Source organism: Silene latifolia, chromosome Y (assembly GCF_048544455.1).
Source record: "Silene latifolia isolate original U9 population chromosome Y, ASM4854445v1, whole genome shotgun sequence".
Lineage (NCBI taxonomy): Eukaryota > Viridiplantae > Streptophyta > Magnoliopsida > Caryophyllales > Caryophyllaceae > Silene > Silene latifolia.
The window spans coordinates 271,180,924-271,207,563 of NC_133538.1; the positions used below are offsets into that span (position 1 = coordinate 271,180,924).

General features: G+C 40.1%; 1 pseudogene; it reads right to left on the reverse strand.

Moving 5' to 3' along the window:
* Positions 1 to 463: 463 nt before the first annotated feature.
* On the reverse strand, positions 464 to 26,640 carry LOC141630658 (uncharacterized; annotated as a pseudogene).

Here is a 26,640-nt window from a genome sequence, read left to right on the forward strand (position 1 = left end):
ATTCTCATCCACCAAATGAAGACATCTTAATCCAGTGATCTCTCAAATAGTCAAATGTCAAAAAGAAAACTTTTTTCCTCAAATGGGAAACCTAAACTTTAAAACAGTGTCATTCATAAGAAGAGATTGGCAAAAGATACCAAAACAGTAGAGGTGATGTTCAGGCACATACCCGCACAAGGAGTACTGCAAACTTCCCCAGTTGCTACAACAGAAGCGGGGTCGACATTTGGCAATTTTAAGACAGATAGCAGAAAGACTGAAAATTGCCACTTCTCAGGCAAAAATCATCATTCAATAATCAATCTCCTCTCTTCAAAAAATTGTAGACATTCATATCTTTGAGAGCTCTTAATTGTTGCAAATGCATGCGGCCATAGCAGTCAAGATAATAGTATAGTCACTCGACTACACCGACATTAGGTCAAGCTTTGAACAAGCTCTGCAGGAAAGAAATATCTCCCTAACTCTTCAGTAGATTTTCAAACATGCCGAAAGAGTGCTTGAGATGTCAAGGTTTGCAGTATGTTTTAACCATGATTTGGCATGCGACACGATCGACTCGGAGGCCAGAATTCCATATCTTGGCAAAAATTTCTTCAGCTTCAACGAAGTTACCTTTCAAGAAATGACCTTTTATCAGTTCAGTATAGGTTATAACATCTGGATTGTATCCAGTTCGAAGCATTTCATCATGTAGCTGTAGTGAAAGCTGAACCAATCCAACATAACAAGCAGCACCCACTAACATGTTGTATGTTACTATATCAGGGGAGACATTTCTTACAACCATCTCTCTCAATGTTGATAGAGCTCCTTTAATGTTAGCGACTTTCAACAAGGCATAACTGATGGCATTGTAAGTATATATGTTTGGACAAACCCCAGTCAAAATCAATTGCTTTTTGATTAACAATGCATTGTCGATGTCTCCACATTTTCCATAACCATATATGATACTATGCCAAATGAAAGGTTCTGGACCAATTGAATTATCTAACATCCAGCTCAATAACTCTGACGCCCTACCAACCTCTCCATGTGAACAAAATCCCCGGGCAATCAATTTGTAAGTGAGCCAATCAGGGGAAACTCCTATACGAAGCATTGAGCCAACGAAGCTCAAAGCCCCATCGAATTCTCCAATCTTACATAGGTGATTTAGAAAGGTATTGCAAGTGAACGCATCAGGACGTATTCCTCTCTTAAACATTGCTCCCAAGCAACTAAATGCATGTTTCACCTTATGGTTTAAACAGAAACCATGGATAAGAACAGTACATGCCACAACGTCTATTGGTGTACCGTCTTCCAACATCTTTCTCCAATTCTCAAGAGCTTCAGTAACATCTCTACTCTTGAAGCAGCAATCCATTCGGATGGTTGAAGTAATCAAATGAGTGGGTCTCCTTTTATAACTAACATCTAAAATCTTACTCCGTAGTAAATAGATCCTTGGCAGCTTCCACCAATCCTTCTTTGCATAAAGCATGAAGTAGAATGTTACAACTAATCTTGTTCGGCGTAATTCCATGTGTAGCCATTGAAGAAAATATTGTCAAGGCTTTATCAATCTCTCCATGTAAACAGTATCCTTTCATCATTGTGTTGAAAGTTGCACTATTAGGCAATGGGCCTCTAATTAACATATCTTGAATAAAATATTCTGCCTTCTCTAAGCAGCCATCTTTACAAATTGCATTGATTAATTGATTGTGTGTAACTACATCAGGAATACAGTTTTTCATTACTAGTTCCCTCCGTAGCCAAAGAGCGGCATCCAACTTACCTTTTGAACATACTATACGAATCATAGCTTCGTCTTCATAACATTCAGCTGGTCTGAAGATCTTTGGGCAAATAATTTCAGGAAATGAAACATTTTCCCTACAATATTTTGAAAACATATTAAAGACCATAAAACATAACACTTCAAATTACACAATCCAACAACCACTTGGAATAGCACTTTCTCAATGATAGAAGAAACTTTTAATGAAGACTAATAAATTACATCATCCAATATTTTTTAAACACCACCCCAAAGATTGGAAAAACCATCAACAATGGTAAACTGAAGTCAGATCCCTTATAAAGTTAAAATGACATAACACTATTGTTTTAGCAGGGATTTTACTGAACAGAAACGTCCTGCCAATAAAGTTTAGAAGGGGTGATCTAACTCAATTGATTTGCCTGACTAATATTGCTAAGTAAATAAATAAATAAAAGTAAAGACACAAAAGATTTTATACATGGAAAAACCCTGGGAATAAGGGAAAAAACCACGGGCACCAAGGCAGGAGAGATTATTACTATGATTTTAGGTAACCTGACAGGGAATTTGTATGTCAAGCGTGTCAGGCTAAGGATATTGCTTAATTAAATGTTGAATACAAGAATGAGAGTAGTAATGCGAGTATACCAGTGAGTCTCCCTTTATTTTGTCTTCTGTTTAATTTATAATAGCTTTAGAAGTGGTCTCCTCAAGTCTGTTTAGGGTTTCCTGGTAAATAGGACTCGTGCCCTATTTACCCGGAAGTAGTTGATTGACTTGTTCTTCATTTCAGCTGTTACTTTTGATCCTTTTTTTCTATTTTCTTCCTTTGAATAAGTCTTCCTTGTTTATAGGGACTTTGTTTATATGGCCTGATCATGTCTTTCTTGTCACATGTCCAGTTTTGATGGTGTTACTCCTGTGCCTGACGTAGTTTCCTTTCAGGCCAGGCCTAGTAGTTGATTGTCATGTGCTTCTCTCCTGCTTGGTGCCTGTCTGGGCACTCCCAATGCCTGGCTTTAAGTATTTCTTACTCAGGTTTTGGCTTTAGACATTGCCTGGTCGTTGTCTGGTCAGGCAAGCTAATTTTGGGCCCAACAGTTGCTCCTTATATGCTTATTCCTTTATTGGGTCTGGCCAGAAATAAGAAGATAAAAATTCGGGCCAGGCAAAAATTATGTAGGAATATTTTAACGGAATAGAATTTGTGTTTGGTTCAACTTCTGTAACGGCTATATTCCCATAAATAGGGTAGATTTACAAAACCCTATGAGAGTCATGATTAGGTTTAACCACCTGTTTTTTTGCCCGTTTGATTTTGCGGTTATAAATATCTCACTTTGTTTTATCTTGCTTTTACATTCCCAATCTTCAAAATTCTTCTTTCTCTTTCTAGAATTCCTTTCTGCAAAAAATCAATCTTCAATTAATTCAGTAAAATATGGCTGGAGGGAGAAGAAAGACGGCTGCATCTAAGGCTCCTACTGAGGTTGAGAAGGTTCATGTTGTTGTCGATGTCCCAGATGTCATCCCTGAGGATGAAGTAATGGAGGTGGTTGCTCCCCCAGAAATTTTATCTATGTTATACAAAGGGGTTGAGTATACTCTTGTGAAGGCTTTGGCTGCTTCTTTCCATGAGGCTAATCAATTGAAGCCAACTTTTGAACATTATCTGAAGGGCAGGGGTCTTATTCCTGCTGAGGCCGAGGTTTGGATCCTTGAGAGTGGTCCAGTCAGGGCTAATTTGAGTAGTCCAGGCTTGTTTTGTATTTTTGAATGGGCGTTCAAGGGAGGATGCGAGCTTCCCCTTTCTCCTTTTATGGCTGAAGTGATTAGGGCTATTAGAGTTCCTCCATTCCAACTCATGCCAATGGTTTGGAATATTTTTCATTCAGTTGAGCCGTTATGTACCAAACATAAGCTGGTCATCACCCTGGAAGATTTTGAGAATGTCTACCACTTGAAGAGTCATTCCACTGGCCGGTTCAACCTTCGAGTCAGGTCAAATATGGCTCACCTGATTACTAATTTTGATTCAGGAGATGATAAGGGATGGGCCCAGACTTATATGTTCATCAGGGCTGATTCTATTTCCCCTGACCTGGATTACCTTAATTATCCAGCTATTGAAGGAGGTAGTTTCCTTTTTCTAATATTGTATTCTGATTGGAGATGATATATTTTGAGAGGTATACTTACTTGCTTTTGTTTTTGTAGTAAATGACTGGGTAAATAATCCTGATGCTGATGGGTCGGCTGATCGGATTGCAGCTTTTATGGCGTTGCCTGAAGAGGAGAGGGCGTGGCCTGCCTGTCTGGGGCAAACACCTATGCCTCGTTTCAAGAAGGCTAAACTAAGTAATTATAAACCAGTGAAGAGTGCCAAAGCTTTAGGGGCTTCCTTGTCAGGGAGTAAGTTTTGTTTACCTTTGTTTTGTAGATTTTTGTTTTGGACATATGTTTATATTGCTGATGTAGAGCCTCGTCATGCAGCCACTAGGGCTTCTGCCAGGATAGCTAGATTGGGTCTATCCCTGGTGAAGGCAGGTGTTTCCCAGATCACAGGGGAGAAATCTAAGAGTAGTGAGGCTACAGGGAGTGACAGTGTAGTACAAATTCAGGAACCTGTGCAAGAGGTACAGTTGGCATCCCCTGAGAAAGTTGTGGATGAGGTCGTCTTGAGAAGAGAAAATGGGTGGATGAATGGACATGAGGGGTTCATGAGGTCAGGGGGGTTAGGGCTCGGCTGGATGAGGTCCAGTTTGCTAAGGAACAGATCCAGACTCAAGTTTTTATGGTTGATGATCCTTATTACAAGTATCAGGCCGAGGATTCTTCTGATCGTGCTTTGGCTGCCATGTACCGCACCAGGGATTATGCTGCCAACCTGATCACTATGCTTTAGGAGGTATTTTCTTTTTGTCTATTTTTGTGTGGGTATTTATGCGTGGGTATTTATTTTTTTGTGTGTTTTGTGTGGCTTAAACGGGTATATTTTCTTTGCCAGAATGTCAATGATATGTTGAGGGGTGCCTGCCAGCTGGATTCTATCAACAGCCTTAAAGATACCTTGGATTGGGAGGTGCAGATTCTGAAGAAGGATGCTGTGAAGTTTAAGGCTGAATTGGAAGCAACAAAGGCTGAGAATCATTATTTAAAGGAGGATAATGAGGCAGGGAAGGCTCAGTTGGTGGTGGAGTCATCCAAGCTGAATTCTGCTCAGGATGCCCTGAAAGCTCTTTAGGCTAAATTTGATATTGTCCAGGAGGAGTTAAAGGCTAAGAAGCAGGCTATGCAGGAGCAGCTGAAAGTGAATGAGGAATGGGCTGTTGAAAGGGATTTGGTACAGGGCAGGTACAAGGATGCTGCTACTTATTTCTTTGGCAGGGGTCGTATAGATGCCATGAAGGAGCCTGTTGAAGTTAGGCCTCTCTGTGATCCTGACCAGGAGTTAGCCAACCTCAACACTACTTACCCTGAGCTTTGTAAGCTGCATGCTGATGAGGAGGTGGATTCTCCACCGTCCAAGGAGAAAAGTGGTGATGCTGAGGAAGGAGGAGATGACAAGGAAGAGGATGAGGAAGAGCCTTTTGATAAGGAGATCAATTCTGCTACTGCTTCCAAAGCAGACTAATTATATTCTGGTTTGTTTTGTTTTGTTTTGGCCCATCCAGGGGGGATGTTCCCTGGACAAACAACAATTAATTTTTGGTTTTTTGAGGTTTTTTGTCTTACCCAGGAGGGTGTTTCTCTGGGCAACTTCATTGTCTTGGTATAAATTGAATCTTCTTTTCTCTTGATTTCTTTGAATGACTTGATTTGTACCTATAGATAATGTATTTTGGCGTCTTTTGTTAGAATGATGCCTGTCAGAAGGGCTTATGGCCCTCATTCCGTATTTAGGAAATGATGGCTTTGTTGCCTGTCAGGAAGGCTTTTTAAGAGGATGGGCGGTTGCCAGTCAGGAGGGCTTATGGCCCTCAGCCTGTCAGGAGGGCTTTTGTACACAAGTAGTTTGGTCTGTTCCACCATTATACTTGTCTTTTATGTACTGAGCTCAGTTTCTTTTTTGGGTCAGGCAGGCAGGTGCCAAATTTCAAGAATGCTTTTCAGGTTGGGTGGAGTGGCTCTCAATCCTGAATATTTGTTTAAGCCTAAATGTAGTACGTAACTAGTGAAAAGAAGGCGTAAAACAAGTTTTCAGGATTCAATATATTAGGATTTAAATAGGCAGGCTAGGCAAAGTTAAAAAATAATAGGCACGTATTCAGGAAAAATAGCAGATAGCAGGAAGACATAATTTGTAGAGGATTTGCTATATAAATTTCTTGTTAAACATATAAGGAGTTGATAGTTTTACCTGGTTTTGGTTAGACATCAAATAACTTTAGGTGGGAAATATTCCAGGATCTGGGGATCATTTCTCCGTCCAAAGTTTGCAGCTTGTAAGCTCCCTGTCCTACTATTGAATCAATCAAGTATGACCCTTCCCATGTGGGAGCTAGTTTGCCTGCATTTTTGTCCCTGGTCTTAGGGAAGACTTTTCTTAGGACTAGGTCTCCTTCCCTGAACACCCTGATGTTGACATTCTTGTTGTAACTTCTCGCTACTGTTTGCTGGTAGGAGGCTATCCTGACCTTGGGTGCATCACTCAGTTCTTCAGTCAGGATCAGGCTATCTTGTAATAGTGGCCTGTTTTCCTCTATGGTATTCAGGCTGCTTCTGGTAGTTGGTACATGGATTTCTGCTGGGATTACTGCTTCACAGCCATAGACCAGGGAGTAGGGAGTTTGGCTTATGGCTGTTTTAGGTGTAGTTCTGTCAGCCTAGAGAACTAAGGGGAGTTCTTCAGCCCATTTGCCTTTTCTTTTTTTTTTTTTTGGTAGAATGTAAGAATTCTATTAATAAAATTGGGCTATTATAAACCTAGTTTATCAACCAAAACAACAAATTAAAGGGTACATATATACCCCTGCTCAACTTACTCACTAAACATTACATCAATTCCACACTAACTGTTTCCTAGCCTTAGCCACTCTGCCCATCCAACTTTGAACATCATACTGGATCCTTCTCCAAACAACCTCCGGATGCCATACCATATGGTGAAACTGACAATTATTACGAGCCCACCATACATGGTACACCATTGCTTGCACTACTAAAGAGGTAAATTTCCTTCTGTTCTGATTTTAAGCTTGCCACCAACTCAAAACATTCCTCTCAGGAATCACTAACCCACTCCAATCTTGAATTAATAGCAGAATCTTCTTACTATAAGAGCAAGAGAAGAATAGGTGAGCATGGTCTTCATCTGCATCTAAGCAAAGAGAGCAAAGTAAGTCACTGCAATAAAACATTCTGCTGAGTCTGTCTTTAGTCAGAAGACGGTTTTGAACATAAAGCCAGCTAATAAACTGATGCTTAGGTATACCATCAGAATGCTAGACTAATCTATGCCACTCCACAGTAAATCCTCATCTCCTAGCCACTTATAACCTTTAGCTATAGAGTATGTACCATCAATTTCAAGCCAATCATGATTGACATACCCTGTGAGAAGCATATCCTTAACCCTGCAAATTCTTTTCCATGCCCAACTGCTGCCATGAGGTGGTTTGTAGCCAGTCCAGTCCATACCTTTTAAATAAGTACAATGCACCCATTTAACCCACAGGTGGTCCTTCTTATCCATCAACCACCAAACATATTTGCCCACTGCAGCCACATTCCATCTTCTTATGTCACACACCCCTAAACCCCCCTGTTCCTTTGGTAAACATACTTGTTTCCAAGAAACCAGAGCATTGGAAGAGGAGTGAGGGTCCCCTTTCCATAAAAAAATCCTGCATATGCTTTCAATCTTTGTCATTATACTGGTGGGAATGATATATATCCTAGCCCAGTAACTATGAAGAGTACTTAGCACACTTTTAATCAAGACTAACCTTCCTGCATATGATAACTTTTTCGTGCCCAGAGGTCTAATTCTATCCACCACCTTCTCCACCAACATATTGCAGTCTAGAGTAGACAGTTTCTTAGTAGAAATAGGAACTCCCAGATATTTAAAAGGTAACTTCCCTATTTTAAGGCCTGTTAATTCTGCAAATTGCTGCAGCAGATTGCTTGGCAGCCCATTACCATAGACATTAGACTTTTGTTTGTTCATCTATAGCCCTGAGGCAGCAGTAAAAGTAGCTACAGCTCTCATTACAACAATCATAGAGTCCAAATCCCCTCTACAAAACACTAGCAAATCATCAGCAAAGCATAAGTGTGCGAGGTTCAGCTTTTTGCAGAGAGGATGATACTTGAAGCCATCCAGTTAAGCCAATCTATTCAGAATCCATGACAGGTATTCCAGGCACACAATTAACAAGAGAGGGGACAAAAGGTCCCTCTGTCTCAAGCCTCGTTTGCCTGGAAAATAGCCAAATGTTTCACCATTCAAAGACAATGAGTAATGAGGAGTAGTAACACACTCCATAAAAAGATTGATGAAATGGTTAGGAAAATTAAGAGCCTTTAGCATATCTCTCAAGAACGACCATTCAATAGAGTCATATGCTTTTTGTAAGTCCAACTTCATGATTACTCTAGGAGAACAAATTTTCCTATTGTATAACTTGGTAAGATCCTGACAAATGAGTATATTCTCCATAATATCTCTATCTTTAATGAATGCGCTTTGATTAGGGCTAATGATATCAGGCAGGACTAAACTCAGTCTGTTACATAGGACCTTGGCTATGTATTTATACATTATATTGCAGTAAGCAATTGGACGAAATTGGCTCACATTCTTTGGATGCCCCCCCCCTAGGAATAAGAGTTAAGGTAGTATTGTTAACCTGCTTCAAGAGTTTTCCAGATTGGAGAAAATCCTGAACAGCAAGAATCACATCACTCCCTATCACATCCCAAGTGTCTTTAAAGAATTGTAAATTGAAACCATCAGGACTAGGGGATTTAGTGCTAGGGATAAAAAAAATGGCCTGCTTAATCTCCTCTCCAGTGATTGGTAGATTCAGACTGACTATATGCTCATCACTTAGAATCTTCCCCTTCCTAACAGTGGGAAAATGAACTTTTTTCATAGCATTACTCATCCCCAACAAATTCTTGTAATAATTCTCAAAAGCATCATTAATTTCTTCAACCTGGTTCAGCACTCTACCATTTACATCCTCAATTTGAACCACTTTATTAGCAGCTCTTCTCTTCTTAAGGACAGAGTGAAAATATGCAGTGTTATTATCCCCTTCTTCCAACAACTGTGCTTTAGATTTTTGAAGTAGGAAAGCATTTCTTGCATCTTCAAGTTGCCTATAGCCATCAACAACTTTCCTTTCAGCCTCAATCAGCTGAATATCCTAAGGTTGGGTCCCGAGTTCAGCCTGGATTGAATGTAAAGAAAGTAACATTATATGAGCATTCTTTTCAATGTCATGAAAATTGTTTCTATTCAGCTCCTTTAAATCTCTTTTCATAGCTTTCATTTTTTTCACCACTGTATACATTGGAGTCCCATATGTTCCATTATTCCAATGTGTAGTGATAATATGCTTAAACTCTGGTGCACTTGCCCACATGTTAAAATATCTGAAAGGAACATTTCTCTTCCTATTATCTTCATCAAGCTGAACTAAGCAGGGACAATGATAATATAAACCTTCAGGAAGAAAATTTGCAAATGACTCTGGAAACAGATGAAGCCATTCATCATTAATTAAAACCCTATCTATTCTGCTATATACTCTAGACTTGGCCTCTTGTTTGTTCGTCCATGTGAAAAAAGAGCCCATAACTTTCATGTCCTCAACACCACAATGTTGTACACAATCCTGAAAAGGAGAAATCTCAGCTGATGTAATCTGAGACCCAACCCTCTCATTAGGAAATAAGACATTGTTAAAATCTCCTCCTATTATCCAGGCTCCAGCAACCTGTGTTTGATAATGTTTCAAGGTAGTCCACAGTGTCCTTCTTTCTGCAATCTTGCTAAAACCATATACATAAGTGATCCAATACTCCCTATTCCTTCCTCTTTCAATAACTTTGGCATGAATGGTTTGAGCAGTAATATCCTGAATATCAACCTGATAAACCTGAGGATTCCACAACATCCACAATCTTCCTCCTCTATGACTCTGATGGTTTGTGCAAATAGCCCAATTATTACAAATAGTATTACTTACTTTCAACCACTTATTACTCTTAATTTTAGTTTCAATAAGACCAAATAAATCTACTTTATTGATATGCAGAAATCTTTAAATATCCATCTGCTTATTTATTTTATTAAGGCCTCTTATGTTCCAAAAACCCAGACTACCCATTATCACTTTATTGTCCCTTATCCTTGCCCATCTCCTTATTCTCAGCCACTGCTTTCTTCAAGGATTGTGTGACTGCTTCCAAATAAGAGTGTCCTCCTAGAGTAACAGTAGGAGGGTGATTATCCTGTCTACTCAGCTGAGACACCTGCTGAACAGGATTAGTCACTCTTCTATCCCCAATAACACCCACATTAGGAGTAGTCACCTTCGTCCCTTCAGGTTCTACAACTTTCTTCCTCCAAACTTGAGTAATCTTTTTTGGAGCAAGTTTCTTCCTACACTATCCAGTGGCATGGCCAATCCCATTACAAGTGTTGCAAGTTATGGGAAGCCAGTCATATTCCAATCTGATTTTCTTTTCCACACCTTCCTCATCCAAGAAACACAAAGTATCAGGGAAGCTCTGGTTAACTTTAACTTCTATCATCAACCTTGCATACCTCAGAAAGGTTTTCTTCTCAGTTGCTTCATCTCTCCTGATTACTTTACCTATCAGTCCACCAAGTTTACTCAGACATTCCTTCCCCCAGAACTTTAGGTCAAGACCCATCAATTTAACCCAAATAGGTAGAGTTTCCATTCGTTGTTTCACAAGTTCAGTTCCTGCAGTCCACTCTTTAATTACAACTGGTTTGTTGTCAAACATAACAAACCCATTCTGCAATACTCTATGTTGTATAGCCTTCATCTTAAATCTCACCAAAAATATTCCATTAGGCATAAACGACACCTTATCATATTCATCCTCTTTCCACATACGTTTAACAAATCCATCTAAAACATTCCATGGCGGGTTTGCTCCCACAACATAGCCAAAAACAGACGTGGACCAGTAATTAATCTCTGCTTTAACATCCTCTACAGTAAGTTTAAGAAGCGGAGTATCAGTTACCTTGACAGAACGACGTCCAACCTCCGTCCACTCCTGCTCAGGAACTGTTGGTTCTTTCACTTCTGTTTCCACCGGGATATCATCAAATTCTTCATCCAAATCATATGGTTCAAGTGTTTCCACCGTAAACTCCAAAACCCTAGCACTAGTGCCAGTGCCTTGAGTTTCAGCAGCAATATCCTGTGGTTCTTCTGCATCAGTAACTAACGTAGCTGTATTTCCAGGAACAATTGTAGTAGAATTAGTAATTTTATTATTAATTTTAGAATTATTTAATGCTGGTTTCTTTGCTCTTGCCATTTCCCAGATCCCTAAATTGGTTTCTTTTTAACTTTTTCTTCAGGTAGTTAATTACTACTTTGTTACTGGATTCTACTTGACCGTTGGCTTTTGAGTAGCCTGGTGTAGATGTGATCAGGTTAATATTTCATTGTGCACAGAAATTTGCTGTCCTCTTTCCCACAAATTGTGTACCATTATCACAGACTATTTCTGAAGGTATCCCATATCTACATATGATGTTGCGTTTAATGAATGATATGACATCCTTCGCTTTGACTTACCTATATGAATCTGCCTCTATCCATTTGGAAAATTAATCAGTCATTGCTAGCATGAAAACTTTTTGTCCAGGTGCTTGGGGTAATTTGCCTACTATATCCATGCCCCATTTCATGAACGGCCAGGGAGCTGAGATGGAGTGTAGTAGCTCTGATGGCTGATGGATATAAGGGGAGTGGATTTGACAGGCTTCACATTTAGAGTTGTAGGCTATGCAGTCAGCTCTCAGGGTTGGCCAAAATTAGCCTGTTCTGAGAACTTTACTGGCCAGGCTTATGCCGCCTTTGTGATTTCCACATTATCCATCGTGTATATCCTCTATGACTTGTTTAGCTTTCATGAGGTTCCAGGCAATGTAGGTAAGGTCTAGCCTGTGACTTTTTGAACAACATGTTATTGATAATGGTATAGGTAGAGGCTTTGATTCATAGGGCCGTTGCTTCATTTTTATCACTAGGGAGTATCCCCTGTAAGAGCCAATCATAATATGGTTTGGTCCAAGAAGTTGTGTCCTCATGGATATGACAAGTTTGATCAGGCTTTTCTATGGTTGGTTCCAACACGTGGACTATGGGCATTTTATCAAACACAGTAGGGCTGAAGTTTGATCCCAGGCTGGCTAGGGCATCAGCCTGAGTGTTTAGGTCCCTTGGTATTTGGTCAATGTCAAAGGAATTAAATTTTTTGCAAAGGTTTTTGACATATTCTAAATAGAGTACCATTTTTGAATCCTTTGCTGCATATGTTCCTTTGACTTGATTGGAAATTAAGAGAGAGTCAGTCTTTACCTTGAGGTTTGTCATACCAAGTTCTATACATATCTTAAGTCCAGCTATCAGGGCTTCGTACTCAGCTTCATTGTTTGTAGCTTTGAATTTGCAACTAATAGCCTGTGCAATTAGGTCTCCCTGTAGTGATTTCAATACTAGTCCTATGCTAGTCCCTCTCATATTTGTTGCTCCATCTACGTGTAAGGTCCATTCCTGGCCTGATTTATGGGTGTCTAGGTGGTTGACGTCTTTTATGAGGTCTGGTTCTAGGTTAGGACTGAATTCAGCCACGAAGTCTGCTAATGCCTGAGACTTAATTGCTATCTTGGGTTCAAAGGTTATGTCATTGGTGCTACTTTGTACTGACCCTTTTGCAATTCTGCCTGATAGCTCAAGTTTTCTCAGGACAGATTTGATAGGCAGGTTGGTTCTGACAATAATTGGATGACTTTCAAAGTAAGGTCTAAGTTTGGTGCAAGACATGACTAAAGCAAGTACGTACTTTTCAAGTAGACCATACCTTGTTTCTGCATCTAGGAAACTCTTACTTACATAATAGACTGGATGCTGTTGGCCGTCAATCTCTTTGGTCAGGACTCCACTTACTGTTGTTGCCATGACAGATAGGTAGACCGCCAGGGGTTCTCCTTTGTTTGGTTTGGCAAGTAGTGGAGGTGTAGTCAGGTATGCTTTGAGATCTTGGAAGGCTGCTTCGTGTTCAGGCAACCATTTGAATGATTTGTTTTTCTTGAGGAGGTCGTATAAAGATCTGCATCTTTCTGATGATCTAGATATAAATCTGTTCAGGGCTGCAACTCGTCCTGTTAGCTTTTGGATGTCTTTGACTGACTTAGGAGATTCTAGTTCCAGAATAGCTTTTATTTGTTCTGGGCTGGCTTCTATTCCTCTTTTGGTTACCATGTATCCCAGAAATTTGCCTAAAGAGACTCCAAAATGGCATTTGGAAGGATTGAGCATCATGTTGAATTTTTCCAGGATCTTGAAAGCTGTTTCTAGGTCCCTGACATGATCTTCAGCCTTTTTTGACTTGACCACCATGTCATCAATATAGACTTCCATTGTATCCCCTATTTGATCTTTGAACATCATATTGACTAGGCGTTGGTATGTTGCCCCTGCATTCTTCAGGCCAAAGGGCATTGTTGTGTAGCAGTATATACCTCTTTCCGTGATGAATGCAGTGTGTTCCTGGTCAGATGGGTGCATCTTGATTTGGTTGAATCCACTTGAGGCATCCATAAATGTTAGGAGTTCATGTCCTGCTGTGGCATCTACCATTGCATCTATGTGAGGGAGTGGGAATGGGTCTTTTGGGCAGGCTTTGTTGAGGTCTATGTAGTCTACACAAACTCTCCACTTACCATTCTTTTTCTGCACTACTACCATATTGGCTAGCCAGTCAGGGTACATGACTTCTCTTATCATTCCCATGTCCAGTAGTTTGTCCACTTCTTCATTAATAATGGTATTGCGTTTAGAGGCAAACTTTCTTCTTTTCTATTGTATAGGCTTATAATATTTGTCAATATTTAGTTTATTTGTAATGATATTAGCATCTATACCTGTCATATCAAAATGAGACTAGGCAAAACATGAAGATTTATTCTTAAGAAAGCTTACTAATTCTGGTCTGATATTGTCAGGAACATCAGATCCTACCAGTACATGCCTGTCAGGATACTCAGTGTCTAAAATAACTTGATCCGTCTCCATTTTGGTTTCTGCTACATAAGTTGTCCTGACAGGGTACTGTAATTGCTAAGCGAGAGACTTACCTGCCTTAGAAGGTTTCAACGATTCAGTATAACATTCCTGGGCTGACTTTTGTTCACCTTTTATGGTTGCTACTCCCCATTCTGTTGGTATCTTGATACATTGATGGTATGTGGAGGGTACGGCCTTCACATTGTGGATCCATGGTCTTCCTAGGATAGCATTGTAGGAAGACAGGCAGTCCAGGACTCCAAATCTCTCATATGAGGAGACTCCTTCCACATATGTTGGCAGGTGTATCTCTCCCAGTGTGTTCTTCGTTTCTCCACTGAATCCCACTAGGACATTAGATTTCTTTTTGATTTGACTTTCATCAATCTTCATTGCTTTAAGGACATCAAGCATAATCAGGTTTACTGAGCTGCCTCCATCTACTAGAATTCTCAGGACACGTGCAGTTCCATTTTGCATGGTCATAACCAGGCTATCATGGTGTAGATTAGGAATTCCCTGCATATCAGTGTCGTCAAAAGTAATTTGAGGTAAATTTCTAGGTTTAAAAGGAGATTTTATTTTTGACTCCCTGACAATTTTCTTTGCAGCTGAACTGGCCAGGCCACAAATTTCAGATCCTCCATTAATGAATTTGACCTCATAGATGGGTGATGCTGGGGGCAGGTCACGTTGTTGCCTTTCTGGATTCTTTCTTGCTCCATCATCTTCCCTGTTCTTTGATGGCCACAGGTCTTTCAGATATCCCTTCTTTAGTAGGTATGTAGGCTACTTGTTTGCGCAGCCTCAAGCATTCTTCTGTCGTATGCCCTATGTCCATATGGAATTCGCACCATCTTGTAGTATCTTTCCTTGAGTTGGGGTTGTCTGATTTCTTTGGCCATTTGACAATGTCTCCCATATTGTCAAGTTTCTTGATCAATCCTGCAATATCAACAGAGAAGTTATAATCTTGGATAAGGGGATACGTATAGGATTTACCTCGTTGTTCATGTGTATAGTTGACTTCTGATCTGTCAGGTCTTCTGTAAGGAGATGGCCTGGAACTGCTCCCTCTGTGGTTTGAACTTTTTCTGTTGACTTTGTCATATCCTGAGTTATTGTCAGTGTTGTCTGCTTTGTAGCCCTTATCTTCTTCTAGCCGAATATAGCCTATGGCTAATGCATGGACATCTTCAAAGGTATGACAGGGCTTCATGGTCATTGCATCGTAGAAGTCACTGTCCAGGGGTAGCCCTTGCCTGAAAGCTTCCATAGTTGTTCCAACATCACATCTGGGGATTGACACATTTTCCTTGTTGAATCTTGTCATGTAAGATCTAACTGATTCACCAGGCTTTTTCTTGATCCTGTATAGGTCACTGGATCTCTTCTCAACTTCCCTGCTGCTGGCAAACTGATGGTTGAAGGAGTTGACCAGGTCGGTAAACGACTTGATGCTTCCATTTGGCAAGTTTATGTACCATTGCAGGGCAGGCCCATTCAGGCTTGTCCCAAACCCCTTGCACATGTAGACCTATCGTGGTTCTAATGGGAATAGATGCTGCCAACATCCTTTGCTTATAATAGGCTGTGGAGTAATATCCGTATAAGACCCTTTAAATTTAAGGATTATAACGTAAATTTAACATGTGAAATATGGTCATAAACGAAATGCAATAGAAAACGATAAAGATTAAGAATCAACCTCGGGTCCTTTGATGCACGGCGTAAAGAACAGAAATCAACACAGATTTCCTCCTAATCGTTGCACCCAAGACCGTCTGAGATTATGCCCTTGTGCTAGAAATGCTCTCTAATTGACTTCCAATATCGAGAGAGCTATTGTGAGGTTATTCGATGTGAGATCGAGGTTTTTCAGAGAAAAATGCTCTTCAAAACCCTAATTTTCATGTAAAATGAATGCTTTGGTCAAAAGGAGAGGGAGCCTCTCCTTTTGTTGCCTCGGTCCGCGGGTCTCATGGAGGAGGGAGTGGGCTTTCCACTTTCTCCTCATTATTAACTCGTGGTCCGATCAATTCCGCTAAAAATGTATATGACGGGTTTTATTATAAACTGTCATCGGTTATCGGTTATTAATACATCGACTAATAACACGGATTAGTCTAAATATTAATACATGTCCGACAAAGACAATATTGTATAATTAATTCAATATACATCAATTAAATATAATCGTTTATATTTAATTTACGAATTAACTGTTTAATTCGCCTTAGCCCATATTATTTAATCCGTATTAAATAATTGTCTCAACATCGCGTTTGACTAATTACTAGTCAATAACTCCGACTAACTGGTTAGTCATAATTGGCATCAACATGTTTGTATTTTCATCTTGTCATATCTCTCAAACGTATCCTATAGGTGTGACTTTTAGGGACGAGTTGATCACCGCCATCCGTATGACAATAACGTCAAACTTATCTAGCAAGCCAACCGTTATTGATAAACGTGGATCAAGTGATAATAATACCAAAAGTATGCCCTTTGATACTTTTAGAGATTTATAAGTCCTTGCACTAACTGTTAAGGACACCATCCCCAACAAGCTCCCACTTGTCCGTACAAGTGTATGTGCAATGACGTTATCCGCACTAACTGGAGGACACAGCTCCAACAAACTCCCACTTGTCCGTACAAGTGTATGTGCGATAACCGATTCTCATATTCATTTAAAAATTTCTCCCACTCAATGTAAAACAATTTGCAGATCCGGATCCGCAAAGGTCGTATTTTACAATCGATCTGTATCTAGAGTGGTTTCCCCGACTAGAGAGTAACTCAACTGATAAAACGAATCTGTATTCGAGCATGGCCATGCATTTCGATTCTGACTCCTCGAGTGGCCCCGAGAAATATCGAGTACACGATAAAGGTGAATATTTCCTTTGACTCGACTCCTTCCGATCTAAGCACAGCATGAAATGACCCAGAAAAAATCTACTTGGCCCCCTGTTACGGATGACCGTGAGAAAGAAACCAAAGTCACCCAAAATCTGCCTTAGTCTCAAGAGACAGTCGATAGTCAAAAGAATCGACTCTTAGGATCACCATGGAGGTCCTATCCACGACCGGGCACCGTATGTTATAAAACATTTAGGACTCCACGTCGATGTCACAATTGTGTCCTACGAAATATCCGTATAAATCGCCTCTGTGATTGGTCAGTCAACCTTTTGACTTATGGCTCGTTGAACCCACCATTAACCAACGTCACAAAATAATTACCTTGAGTTATCAGCTCACGTGGGCAATTAAGGACCAAAAAAAAATATAATGTTTGTTCAGTTCACTTTGTGGTGTTCAAAATTTGTCGTACAAATCCACATGAAAAACAAAATATATAAATATCAAAACGATGATGTCGTATAGAGTACATACGAGAATGAATCTAATCCATAAAAGAGTACTACAACTTAGGAACACGTTTAATTCCCATGGAATTAACATGCCCTTCATGCTTATCTTGTCGTAATGGTTTAGTGAGAGGATCTGCTATGTTATCATCTGTAGCAATCTTTTCTATCACTACTTCCTTTTGCTCCACGTAATCTCGGATTAGATGAGCTTTCCGTTGTACATGTCTAGACTTGTTGCTAGACTTTGGCTCCTTAGCTTGGAAGATGGCACCTCTATTGTCGCAATAGATGGTGATCGGGTCATTCGAACTAGGCACTCTGAGATAGTCCTTGTAAGAATTGACGCATCCATATCGCTTCCTTTGCGACCGGACGTGGCATAGTACTCGGACTCGGTCGTAGAATCTCTTGTAACAGTTTGTTTGGAACTCTTCCGGTGATCTGCAGCGCCATTAAGAGTAAAAACGAATCCAGATTGAGATTTAGAGTCATCCCGATCCGTTTGGAAGCTAGCATCTGCGTAACTGGTTGCGCATAGCTTTTGTTCGCCTCCATAAGTCAATGCCCAATCTTTAGTCCTTCGTAGGTACTTAAGAATGTTCTTGACAGCCATCCAATGTGATTCACCTGGATCTTTGTTGGAATCGACTTGTCATACTCAATGCATATGCTACGTCCGGACGTGTGCATATCATGGCATACATGATTGATCCTATAGCCGAGGCATAAGGAATCCGTGTCATGCGCTCTTTCTCTTCCGGTGTCTCTGGTGACTGAGACTTGCTCAAATGCACCCCTGGAGCCATAGGAAGAAACCCCTTCTTGGAGTTAGTCATCTTTGAATCTCTCTAGGACTTTGTCTATGTAAGACTCGATCGAGAGATAACATCCGTCGTGATCTATCTCGATAGATACGGATGCCTAGAATTCTTTGTGCCTCTCCCAGATCTTTCATCCGGAAATGGTTTTTCAACCATACTTTCACCGAAGTTAAGAGAGGTATGTCATTCCCAATCAGGAGTATGTCATCGACATACAATATTAGGAAGACAATCTTGCTCCCACTCGACTTGATATAAAGACATGGTTCCTCGACCGATCGAGTAAATCCATTTTCTTTAATCACTTGGTCGAAGCGATGATTCCAACTCCGAGATGCTTGCTTAAGTCCATAAATGGAACGCTTAAGCTTGCACACTTTCTTAGGATGTTCTGGATCGATGAAACCTTCGGGTTGTACCATGTACAACTCTTCCTCCAAAAACCCGTTTAAGAAGGCGGTTTTCACATCCATTTGCCAAATTTCATAGTCATGAAAAGCGGCAATCGCTAAGTTAATCCGAATGGAACGCAGCATGACTACGGGTGCGAAAATTTCATCGTAGTGCAAACCTGGCACTTGGGTGAAACCTTTAGCAACTAGTAGTGCTTTATAGATATCTTGTTGACCTTCCACATAATGCTTTATCTTGTAAAGCCATTTGCATTGAAGGGGACGAACCTTAGTAGGTAAGTCAACAAGATCCCATACGTTGTTCTCATACATAGAGTCGATCTCGGATTGCATGGCCTCAAGCCATAGCTTTGAGTCGGAACTAGTCATGGCACCTTTATAGGTTGCGGGTTCACTACTCGTTAAGAGTAGAACGTCATCTATGTCATGTTCCTCGACCATACCAATGTATCATGCGGAGGAATAGAGACTCTTCCCGACCTCCTAGGTTCCTCGGGAATATTCACCGCAGCCGGGATTGAAGGAATTGGTTCCTCCAATGGTTGCTCGGTATTTGGTTCTGGAATCTCCGACAGGTCGAAGGTTCTATCACTCTTTGCATTCTCGAGAAATTCCTTCTCTAAGAATGTCGCACTAGCCGCAACAAATACACGTTGTTCGGTTGGCGAATAGAAGTAATGACGAAGTGTTCCTTTAGGATAACCTATAAAGTATGTCTTGACCGATCGCGGGCCGAGCTTATCCTCGTGTCTCCACTTGACATAAGCCTCGCAGCCCCAAACCCGTATAAAGGACAAGTTAGGGACCGTTCCCTTCCATAGTTCATATGGAGTCTTGTCAATGACTTTAGACGGACTTGGTTAAGTATTAGAGAGCGACAGAAGAAGAGCATAACCCCATAATGAGTCGGGCAACACGGTGTGACTCATCATGGATCAAACCATATCAAGTAGAGTTCGATTTATCCGTTCGGACACACCATTCAATTGAGGTGTTCCGGTGGAGTTAAGCGTAAGGCAATCCCACGTCTTTGAGGTGTTGATCAAACTCGTGAGAAAGATACTCGCCACCACGATCTGAACGTAGTGTTTTAATCTTTCTACCCAATAGGTTATGTACCCTATTCTGGTATTCTTTGAATTTCTCAAAGGATTCACTTTTATGCTTCATTAAGTAGACATAGCCATATCTACTTAAATCGTCCGTGAAAGTGATGAAATACCTATAGCCTTCTCGTGCGGTGATTGACATAGGTCCACATACATCCGTGTGTATAAGTCCTAATAGGTCAGCATCGCGCATTCCAACACCTTTGAAGGAAATCCGAGTCATCTTACCGATGAGACATGATTCACACGTGCCAAATGATTGAAAATCAAAGGCCGAGATAGCTCCATTTTTGATGAGCTGTTTTACGCGTTTCTCATTAATGTGTCCCATACGGCAGTGCCATAGATACGTTTGATCTTTGTCACCAACCTTTAACTTTTTATTCATTATGTGTAATATTTCGGTGGTCTGATCTAAAACATAAATTCCGTTCATGGAGACTGCCTTGCCATAAATCATATCGTGTAATGAGAAAATGCAAGAATTATTCTCTATTACAAATGAAAAACCAAGTTTGTCAAGTGCGTAAACCGAAATAATGTTTTTAGAAAGACTAGGTACATAATAGCAGTTATATAAACATAACTCAAATCCGCTAGGAAGCTGGATCACATATGTTCCCCTCGAGACGGCAGCCACTCGTGCTCCATTCCCGACACGCAGGTCCACCTCACCCTTTACGAGGGGTTCGATGTTTCGGAGCCCCTGCACATGATTACACAGATGAGAACCACAACCAGTATCTAGTACCCAAGTTCCGTAACTTGCGTGGTTAATCTCAATCATATGAATAAAAGTAGAAGAAGAAGAAAACATACCAACAGGTTTAACGCGACCTGCCTTTATGTCCTCATGGTATACGGGACATGTACGCCTCCAATGCCCAGTCTTGTGGCAATGGTGACACTCCATGTTACCATCCTTGCTCTTTGTCGCGCTTGATGAGGTGCTCGACTCACCAGGCCCACTCTTACCTGAACACGACTTCTTAAACTTTGCCTTACCTCGCTAGGTCTGCTTTAGCTTTGCCCTTACCCTTGCCCTTGTTTGACACAACGAGAACATCTTGTTTCATGCTCCCACTGAACTTCATGTCTTTCTGGTCCGCACGAGAAGAGAGTGCGTTCATGGGGACTTTTCTTCAAACCATTCATATAGTAATTCGCTCTAAAGAGCGCAAAACCATCGTGGAGTGAATGAAGCATGCGGTCAATTACAATGTTCTCGCTGATCTTACAATCAAGCGTCTCCAGCTTCTCGACATTCTCAATCATGCGGAGAATGTGTGGGCTAACTTGGTTGGCCCTTTCTGAGTCTCGCATCAAAGAAGCGAGTGGTATGCTCATAGGTCACGATTCTCGGTGCTTTCGAGAATTCCTTAGTGAGCGTGGTGAAAATCTTGTTTGCACCATGGGCTATGAAGCGTTTCTGCAAATTGGGTTCCATTGCAAAAATGAGTACGTTTTTAATCGCACCCGCTTCCATACAGAAATCGTTAAACTTGGCGATCTCGTTAGCTCTAGCCGTGGGACCTGGGTTTGGCGGGATGGGCTCAATTAGATATTTGAGCTTTCCGTCATCAGCGGCAGCATTCCGTAATGCCGCCTCCCAGTCCGCGAAGTTTGATCCATCATTCTTCAGTCGAGTAGACTGATTCATCTGATTCATGAAGATCCGAAGCCAGGACTCACGGTCCAATGTGGCACTTGGCATTGGGTCGTTAGTAGGACCAGCCATTTCGTTATAGCAGTTTAAATGATCGTGTTCTACACTGAAAAAGAAAGAAAAACAAAAACGAAATAAGCAACTCATCGAGGTGATTTAAGTCTATTTAAAATTCATTTTAATGTGTAGACTCATTGCACTTACATAATTGATCTCCCTCAAGAATAATACAAGTGATCCCAAGACTCAATTTCCGTAAATTGATAAGCCAACTGTTTAGCTAGTTCTTCCGTAAGAACTCTTGGTCGATAGATTTCTGTAAATCCTATCTATAGTCCACCATAATCACAGGATCGTACGAGTGACCATAGTGTTGAGATAAAATAAGTCAATCAGTTCCAACTTACCCGACGTAGAAGGGATCATATTATGCCTACCGACGAAGAAGGGACTCATTGGAGTTTGACCTATAAAGACTATTCTCAATTTTGGTTTATACGAGGAAGATCCCATCAACTTAGTTTAAATTCATTTTAAGTGAACGAATAACTAGCAACTGCGTGAATGAATTAATTTAGATGATGGCTTAAAATAGATCGTGCGACATGAGAATGTCAAAAGAAAACTAACTCGTGACCTCTATATGTGTCAGTTTTCATGCAATAATTAGGTGGTTTGGTTTTTAGGCGGAATATGATGCATACTATCGTTACGATAAAATAAATAAATGAATGCGATACGTAAATAAAATTCCTAGTGTGGAATGAATTAGGTTACAAAAGAGAGGAGAACCTCTCTTTTGTTCTCTCTTGGCCGGCCAACCATGAGCCCCCTTGGGAAGTGGGCTTCCACTTCCTTTTAGCTTTAGCTCATGGTCCGGTTCGATAATTGCTAAAACGTATACGACGGGTTTTATTATAAACTGTCATCGGTTATCGGTTATTAATACATCGACTAATAACACGGATTAGTCTAAATATTAATACATGTCCGACAAAGACAATATTGTATAATTAATTCAATATACATTAATTAAATATAATCGTTTATATTTAATTTACGAATTAACTGTTTAATTCGCCTTAGCCCATATTATTTAATCCGTATTAAATAATTGTCTCAACATCGCGTTTGACTAATTACTAGTCAATAACTCCGACTAACTGGTTAGTCATATGGCATCAACATGACTGTATTTTCATACTGTCATATCTCTCAAACGTATCCTATAGGTGTGACTTTTAGGGACCAGTTGATCACCGCCATCTGTATGACAATAACGTCAAACTTATCTAGCAAGCCAACCGTTATTGATAAACGTGGATCAACTGATAATAATACCAAAAAGTATGCCCTTTGATACTTTTAGAGATTTATAAGTCCTTGCACTAACTGTTAAGGACACCATCCCCAACATAGGCTACATGATTTTGTGGATCTGTGGTTCCATCATAGATTCTCATTGAAGGAACCACAAATTTCTTTGGTAAGTCTATCCTTGCTATTTCATCCACAAAGGGTGAATCAGCATAGCTTTCTGGATTTGCTTCCTCAATTGGGGTAGGTACTCCAGGAATCTTTTCAAATCTTTCATGGAGTTTTTGAATTTCCTGGAGTATGGCCATCATGATTGCTGTATTGGTTTGATCTGGTGGAGCTTCTTCATTTTGAATTTCTTCTGAGCCTGTTTCTTCTCCTGCTTTGGACTTTGGTGGAGTAGGAGTACCAAAGTTGGAGAAATCAATGTTCCTGATGATTGAGGAGAATGATGTGCCAGGTTGAACTTTCAGTTTTGATCCTGAAGTTTTCTCTCCTAGCCTTAGTTTTAGGCTTGACTCTGATTCCTTTAATTTTGCAACTTCAGCTTCAGCCTGGGCCATTTTCTGTTTCAGTTGTTCCATTTTCAACAATTGTTGTTGGGCGGCAGCCAGTTGTTATTCAATGCTATCTCTTGTCATTTCTTAGGTTTTTGTGCTATTTGGTTTTGGGTTTTAATTATTTTTGAGCTAGATGCCCCACGGTGGGCGCCAATTGTTTTAGCAGGGATTTTACTGAACAGAAACGTCCTGCCAAGAAAGTTTAGAAGGGGTGATCTAACTCAATTGATTTGTCTGACTAATATTGCTAAGTAAATAAATAAATAAAATTAAAGACCCAAAAGATTTTATACGTGGAAAAAACCTGGGAATAAGGGAAAAAACCACGGGCACCAAGCCAGGAGAGATTATTACTATGATTTTAGGTAACCTGACAGGTAATTTATATGTCAGGCGTGACAGGCTAAGGATATTGCTTAATTAAATGTTGAATACAAGAATGAGAGTAGTAATGCGAGTATGCCAGTGAGTCTCCCTTTATTTTGTCTTCTCTTCTATTTATAATAGCTTCAGAAGTGGTCTCCTCAAGCCAGTTTAGGGTTTCCTGGTAAATAGGACTCATGCCCTATTTACCCAGAAGTAGTTGATTGATTTGTTCTTCATTTCAGCCGTTACTTTTGATCCTTTCTTCAATTTTCTTCCTTTGAATAGGTCTTCCTTATTTATAGGGACCTTGTTTATATGGCCTGATCGTGTCTTTCTTGTCACCTGTCCAGCTTTGATGGTGTTACTCCTGTGCCTGACGTAGTTTCCTTTCAGGCCAGGCCTAGTAGTTGATTGTCCTGTGCTTCTCTCCTGCTTGGTTCCTGTCTGGACACTCCCAATGCCTGGCTTTAAGTATTTCTCGTTCAGGTTTTGGCTTTAGACATTGCCTGGTCCTTGTCTGGTCAGGCAGGCTAATTCTGGGCCGAACAACTATTATTAAACTAATATGTGGGATTCATTAAAGGAATTTAAAATAAAATGAAAAGCAGTTTCAAGAAAGCCACCTAATTGTGTTCAAGCGATCTAGAGTGTTCATTAGCATGGTGTCCAACACATTAAAAACTACTTCGGGTACTTCATTTTTATTGAAGCCATTATTTCTTGAATGACAACCCTGACCAATATGTTCACAAGAGTCCTGCACATTTAATGCCAGATCTTTAACAAACATAATGACGGAATCATATCCAAATGTCTTGTACATAGACAATATAGCAAAGGCTTAGAAGAAATTTGTTCACCAACAATCCAGGCTATAAAACAGACGAAATGAATCGTCTGAAGAACACAACAAGGATACAAATGGTATCAGCTACATTTAAGATTCCTCCCATTCAAGAACATAGCTATATTGTACTTTCTCACCAAAGAGTAATGAAAGGAGTGATTTATGTAGGACGTCTAGGAGTCGTCTTTCATTTGGTTAACCTTAGAGAAACATAAGAATTTGAATTGCACATAAATTACAAAGGGTGAGTTAGGTTGCTTAATAATATTTATGTAAAAGTGTAAAACAGAGCAAGAGCCAATTCCCATGAATATTAAATCCTACAATACGTAGGAAATTGCATACCTACTCACTCCTTGATAAGTCTAAAATTCCAATGGACATCACTTTGGACAACGTCAACCAAACAAGATTGTCCACACAATATATTTAGCAAGTTATTTCCTATGAAATGAAATTTCTTATAGACTTCCGCTTCCTACATTCACCAAACAACCATCTAGGTCTTTAGTAGTATAACTTTTACATGCATTGTGTCATGGTCCGGCCATGATGCACACCCTTTCCTACACCAAAGCAAGAATGTAAGTAACAACAAGATTCTTTCTAGTGAGGGATCACCCATTACCAAGCGCCAAGTCTCGGAATAGTGGGTGTGTTGAAACGCTAGTCACGATTATCATGGTCGACATACGAAGGCAATCAAATTAAGCAATACAATTATTTAAAATAAGCAACGAGCATTAACAAGCTTAAAGGTAGGAGACGGTTTTCATTGACTAACACTCGCCTCAAGAGGCGTATTTGATAGTACATCTTTAGTAGGACTGTCGGAGGAAATGTTGACTATGCAAAATCACGATACGTTTTCTTCAACTCTATAAAACTAAGCTAAACTAAGAATCACAACTTAAGTTCCTGTATATAGGAAGAAACCTTGGAGTATGACCTTTAAAAATCCTACTTACTATACAACCAAGTATGGAAATATAAAATCTACAGGTCCACAAGGCGAGGATCATTAATATCACATTCATCCAATTTTAATATCACAATCAATCGGAAAATCCGAGAACCTATGACTGAAATTTCTATTAAGATCGATATTTCGCTAAACCGTGAAATTATGAGGACAGTTTTTAATGGTGAATGATCTTGTAATTATAAGGACACTTGCACAATGTGGTAACATGACCAAAACGAATTAAAATCAAATCGATAATTACAAGATCATTCACCATTAAAAACCCTAGAAATATCAAATTCAAAAATCTAGGCACAACAATAGGCAAATTCATGTACATTATTGATAATATCACGATTAAACACCTCACTTTTTACAGGGTGATTTCTTTTGGTGTATTGGTGTTTTATGAGTGGACGTTGGATGAAGATTTTTGTTTGGATTGTAGTTGGACGCAGGGTTCTTTGAAGAAGACTCGGTTTTAGTCCAGGTTTTTTTTTTTTGTATTCCGTACGGGATCCTTCCCCATATTTGTTTTTGCCTTGAGACTCGAGTTTTAAACAAAGCCCGGAAAGTGTGTCGAAATCAGAGTACGGGTACATTTCTACGACACTAGCAATATTATAATTTAATCCCCGCAAAAACCTAGCCATTTTTTGTTCCTCGACTACCTCCAACTCTCCCATCAATGACAATCCCTCAAATTCATCTATATATTCTACCACACTCAACTTCCCCTGTTTAAATTCCGCAATTTTATGGTAAGTGGTTATTCGATAGTTTGATGGCACATACCTCTTCCGTAGTTTGCGTTTTAACGATTCCCATGAAGCGATTTTCTCCTTACCAGCTCGAGTACGTTTGGCCTTCAATCCCTCGAACCACAACGAAGCTCCCTTTCCCAATTTAAAGATCGCGTATTTGCACCTTTTTTCGTCGTTGAGATCTTTGAATTCGAACATTCGTTCAATCGTTCTTTCCCACTCCAAATAGTCCTCTGGATTCGAGTCTCCTGTGAATTCCGGGAGTTCGTTAATTTTGAACTCGTCTTGCTTTGGCCTTCGACCTTGAATTCGAAGCACCTCGCGCACCCAAGCAAGCACAGCATCGTCATCGAATTCGGCCAT